Genomic DNA, 6,000 nt, shown 5'->3' with positions numbered 1-6,000 from the left:
GATTTTCTTTGCCTTTACTCACATATATGTAAGATGATTTTTGGGGCATTTGATAAATTAATAAACTTTATTGAAAAAAAAAAAATCACTAACTAGTTCACAGGATGTTAACTTAAATGGCATCAATGTCAAGAAAAAGTGCAACAACCAATAAACTTGTCACAATTCAGAGCTAGAAAGGTCTGTTAAATCAGACATTCATTTAAAAAAGGACCGTAAAAGAATTTTCCTAAGATCTGTTTTACCCTCTCCAAATGGTCCACATAATGCACATTGGTATTGCATGCCAAATATCACTGTTATGAGGTGTAGCAAACCTCTCCTTCCAACATTCCACCAAATCAAATGATAATGTATTATTGTGGGAATGGTCCTTTTAATCTGGGTTATCATGATATTTGCATGTCCTATTAGTTTGTGCATTCTGGCTTGAATATTATGAAGTTATTATGTTTCTAATGTTTCATGGAATTTATTATTGTAGGCTATCACTTCATCAGGAACAAAGAAAGGTGAGCTATTTCTGGCTGATGAACCCTTTTAAAATTTATGTTTCCCACTAATGCATGCTAAGCTATATTAGACCAAATATTGTTAGTGTAATGTACATGGTCCTTAGGCAGTCAATCAGGATATCAATGGTAACTGCTTTTTTTGTTTACTTTAATGGCATCCTAGCATTTTAGATACTAATAATTCCAAGGCTTTTGCATCCTCACCAAATCACAACAAGGTAGGCAAGGGAAGATCAGAAGCTTGTCCTCAAAAGCAAGTAGTTAAGCAAGTGGACTAACACGATCAAGGTTAGTTTTTTCTTGAATGCTAGACTCTTGGATGTTGATGTTTTTGGTTGTTCTATTTTCTATATATATATTCTTTCTTTCTGTTTAGTTTTTTGAAAGTGTCATATATGGTGGAGATAAGTGGAGACTAGATGATGATGACGATACTCAAGCTAAAATTTTCAAGATTGCCAAAGAGAGATATAGGGGATGGAGAGCTGATTTATCAGCAACATATAAGACATACAAACATGACAGGGAGGCTATCATCCGAAATAAGCCTCAGGAGCTCAACATGGACGCTTGGTATGATGTGATCTCATACTTCGAGTCAGATGATTTTAAGGTAGATGATCCAAACTTTCATCTATTTATATGGTTTGTTTTTATTAGTATATGATATCATATATTGTATTATTATACAATAACTTAATAAGGTGTGTGACAAAGATGTTTATTTTAGACAATAAGTGATAGAAATACTAAAAATCGAAGCAAGCGAGAGAGCATCCACTGTACTAGTAGCAAATCATTTGCACAAATCAGCTTTGAAAATGTAAGATCAAATAACAACAATACTCAAAACATATAATGCTAATGCTTGTAAATGTGGGCTAATGCTTGTATTTTTTTTTTTCTTAGCGTGATCCAAAAACACAAAAGGAGCCTGACGATCTTCAAATGTGGGCATTGGCCTACTGTCCAAAGGGCCAATGGGCTCATGATACTCCAAAACATGTATATGTAAGTATATTATTTTTGTGTGTATTTAGTTCAAAGATTAACTATATTTCTATTCACTTGACTAAAAACATAAATTTTTGTTTGTAAATAGGAGGAAGCAAAAGAAAAAATTGCTGAAATGAAAGTGAATGAAGATCGAACATTATCCAGTAATGAGCAGGATACAATATTCCAATCAGTTGTCTCCATGTTAGGCTCCAAGTTAAGCTCCAAGTCAAGATATGTCCTTGGTCGAGGATACATGGCAAAGCTTCCAACTTCTACAAAGCGTGTCCGCAATGAACTTTATAGTGAAGTTCAATCTATGAAGAGTCAATTAGATGCAGAACACACTGAGAGTGTAGCTGAACGTGCAGAAATGGAAGCAAAATTTGAAGCAGAACATGCTAAGAGGTTGGCTGAACATGCAGAAATGGAAGTACAATTTCAAAGACTCTGACAGACTATACGTGAGGAATTTTTGGCAATACTAGCTAATCAATCTCAGGTACACCTATCTTATATAAATTTCTGGTGGGTTGTGGAAGTAGTTCGTTTTGTTGATGGTGGTTGTTGACAATATATATATGGTTATGTAGTTTCATGTAGTTTCTATTGATTGAGTAAAAATTCTGTTTTGGTGAGTTGATTGTCTAACTTTTTGGCAACTTATTTCTGTGCAAGCATGTGGGATCAATCTGTTCAAGTTGGAATGTTTTGATTGAGTTAAAAATACTGTTTTGCTGAATTGATTGTCTGACTATTTGGCAACTTATTTCTGTGCAAGCATGCGGGATTAATCTATTCAAGTTGGAAGGACTGAATTGTTTTAATTGTTCAAATTGGATTAAAGGCTTCTTCTTGTTGTTGTTGTTGTATTTGATCACTCTTGTGTTTACATTTGTCTCATTGTTGGTATCTTTAGGTATTTTCTGGAGCTCATGTCATGGTTTTAAATGGAATTTTTGTGATAATTTCTATGCTTAGAAATTACCAGTAATAGTGTTATAAATCTAGTCCTCAATTTATACTTATTTATTTATTTTTTTCAATTGTATAGGGTGGAGGCCAATGAAGTGGTTGTGAAGCATGCATGGATATCACTTTCTGAAGGGAACTTTTCTTACTTGTTGCGTATATATTTGTGTATATTTACTTTTGAAACTGTGTTTGATTGTAATTAACTAAACAAGTTATGTGTATATTTGTGTTCTTGGACATATCAATTTGATGAAGTACTTTGACTTTTGCATTTATTTAATTTGTATCTTTAAATTGTAGTTCTTAAATATAATGTTTTATACTATCTTATAATGCGTATATTGCAAGATAGGGTAATAGACAAATTATTATTTTTTTTAAAAAAAAATCAACCTATTGCAACAAGGTTGTTTGTTGTAATAAGCTATGACATTTTTCACAAAACCTTTGAAGCAATAAGCTATTGTCACAAAGTTATTTGTTGTAATAAAGAAGTTATTGCATCAACTTGTTTGTTGCAATATTTAGGATTTATTGCATTGAGATTTTTTTGTTGTATAAACCTATTGCCTCGGAGTTTATTACAACGGCTTGCAACAACTTTTTCGTCGTTGCAATAATACCTTATTGCAACGACTTTGTAGTTATTGCAACGATTTTTTCCATTGTAATAGACCTTTTCTCTTGTAGTATGAAGGCATTCTTTCCCATCTTTCTAACCTCAATCCTAGTTGTCTAATAAATTTAGTTGGCACCTTCTCAATAGTGAGGTCCCCCCTTAATATACTACTTTCTTCTCTCCCTCCCTATAAACCAGATCATATGGTGGATCTGCCTTACAACCTACACTACACCTACCTCTTCCAAACCTATTTTAACAATAACCTATCAACATAAAGACTAATCTTGCATCACTTAAGATATACCCGAAGAGAAGAATTCCACAACTTTAGCAACAAAGGAATGTAATAGAAAATGATCCACAGCCATTTGTAGGTAGATTTTGATACAGCAGAAACATAAAGTCAAATTTCCATTTAATATGTTGGGTATGATTAGGTGCACATCAATCAATCATTAGATTCATGCTTTGTTCATAATTTTTTTTTTTTTTTTAATATCATGTTTATCAAATTTGTCCAAGATGTGGATGGAGTTGAACTACGTGGGACCCTAAAAAATGTTGATAACTTACCAGCATGTTAGTAGAGTCCAATTTAGTTCTTTCTCTTCTATTTAAAAAAAAATTAATAAGTAATGGAGGAATTATTCACTAATGGGACAATTTCTATGGATGACTTGGAGATGGGAAATAACACAAAAGTAAGAGCAAAGAATACTCAACTAAGTTAAGTAGTTTTTGAGTTTCTCATTTGCTATACTGTTTTTCTTGGCTGCTAATGTAAGTTTAGACCGAAATAATGAAAATTAGTTTATAAGAGATGGGGGAACTTTCCAAGTTATTTTTTTCATCTGTCAAGGATACCACCTTCTTTGAAGTTGTGATGTAGTTGATATGATTAGATCATGCTATAAAGAAGTAGATAGTTGTAACATTTATACATGCATTATCTGCAAAAAGAAACAACAAGAAGTTTACAACATAAAGGGAAGTTAAAGGATTTGTAATGTAAATGCACAAATCCATAAGATAGTTGGAGAGGACTAGATAATCTACTAATGGTTTCTTTGCTATATTACATGGAGATTCATGTTGAGATTAAGTACTTTCAATGATATTGTTGTGCAAGAAATTATTTGTAATTAAAAAGATTTACGTGCAAAGCAGCTGTATGATATAAATGTTTTGGTTTACAAACTCATCACATTTAATTGCCGATGATGCTATGTTAGTGAATGCTTCAAGAACATCACAATGAAAGAGCTTGCCAAATCCTTTTTTCTCTTAGAATAGTCCCTTGAGTCCTTTAGTTCTTTGTTGTTGTTTCTGTTTTCTGTTGTTACCGCTGTTCATCAGCATGAACATTTTATACAATAATTTCTCCCTTACTAGGTTCGTTATTAAGGCTTAAAAGGTGTTGGAAGTTTTGGTGGGGACTAAATGTTATGTGGCAAAAGATCAGCTGGACCTATTATGATACTACAACGTGCATGTTATTAGGGAAACAGTCTCTACGTGATTTTTGATTTGATAAACATGAAGATTTAGCTATCTTTTATCTTTTTCCTTTTGATAAAGATAGTAGATTTGGATGCATGGCTTATAAAGATAGTATTTTGACATTAAACATAGTTCAAGTTTGGTTTGGATTGTGTTTATCAGGCAAGTGCTAATGGACTAGGAAAGCTAAGGTATAAAATATATTAATATGTAGGCTAATTTTTTTTAACACATTCAATTTTTTTTTTTTCATTGTTAATAATAACTGCTTCAATAGTTTTCTATTGCTAATGGACTAGGAAAGAATATTCAATGGTTTTTTTTATAGAATAAATCATTCTTATGCAAAGTAATTTTGAGGATATTATTGGCTTCAAGGCTCTTTATTGTATGCATTTTTCTTATGAGACATTTTAGTGATCTAGGGAGGTGGATGAAAATTGTGAGTAAATAAGATAGTTGGCTGATTCTTTCAAACATTGTGCTTTCAATTGGAGTGACTAATTGGTTGCTATATATAGAGCTCAACTTGGACATTGATGCTGAAATATGTTTGAGGAATTTCATATTATTTTAGTTTTTTATGTCGCTCTTTTTTTAAATAATGATTCAAAATAGTTGTTTTTTCAAGTAATTTCTATTTGAAACCTAGATAAACTACATATAGTTTCGATAATTTTTTATAGAAAGAGAATGATTGAAACTTTACTTTTAGTTTTAATATAGAGCTATATTCCATTTCCAATGAGATGTTGACTCCAATTCCATTGATGATTTACAAAATTCCCCTATCTATACCTGTTATCAATAAGTTATTTATGAAACGTTTTCCACATTGTCATTTGACCCTTTGACATTAATAGTTTTGTACATGAGTTGTGATACCACTTAGGTTGATTACTTGGTGAACAAATTAGTCTCTTATTGGTTCTTTTAGTTAGTTAATTTTTTTTAACCATGTGATTGATTAATTATCTTTTTATTTAATTAACCCGTACATCACACGGTTAACGACTGGTTTTATCTATAACTTTATGTACCTGCCAAATTAGTACCTTTGTTACTCTACTATTAAAAAAACTAATGGAATGATCATGTGAGATACACATGAGTTTTAAAAAAACAAACTCAAAACCCCTTAATTTGAAACCTGGTGGATTGATGCAAAGAAGAGGAGCAAGGTCTAATCGGATTGACAGAGAACATTTCAAGAACCCATTGACACTCTTACCAACTTGATGGGGCTTCGAATCCCCACACGAATCCAACAACACATAGAAAACACCATAATCAGCACAAACACCTTGACCCATGTACTCCACAACTTTTTTTTTTTTTTTTTGGCATAAAAGTGGAAATTTTATTGATGAAACAAAACATACAAGATAAATC

General features: G+C 31.9%; 1 long non-coding RNA gene across 3 annotated transcripts; it reads left to right on the top strand.

Moving 5' to 3' along the window:
- Positions 1–722: 722 nt before the first annotated feature.
- Positions 723–2,761, top strand: LOC126700424 (uncharacterized). 3 transcript variants are annotated; one of them, XR_007647132.1, is made up of 5 exons: positions 723–803; positions 925–1,338; positions 1,425–1,526; positions 1,618–2,013; positions 2,566–2,761. It is a non-coding gene; the product is annotated as an uncharacterized LOC126700424 (long non-coding RNA). The 3 variants fall into 3 exon arrangements; XR_007647133.1 differs by having other exon boundaries at positions 920–1,338; XR_007647131.1 differs by having other exon boundaries at positions 892–1,338.
- Positions 2,762–6,000: the final 3,239 nt, after the last annotated feature.

The sequence above is a fragment of the Quercus robur genome, chromosome 9 (genome assembly GCF_932294415.1).
Source record: "Quercus robur chromosome 9, dhQueRobu3.1, whole genome shotgun sequence".
Classification (NCBI taxonomy): Eukaryota; Viridiplantae; Streptophyta; class Magnoliopsida; order Fagales; family Fagaceae; genus Quercus; species Quercus robur.
This window is presented reverse-complemented; position numbering and strand designations above follow the sequence as displayed.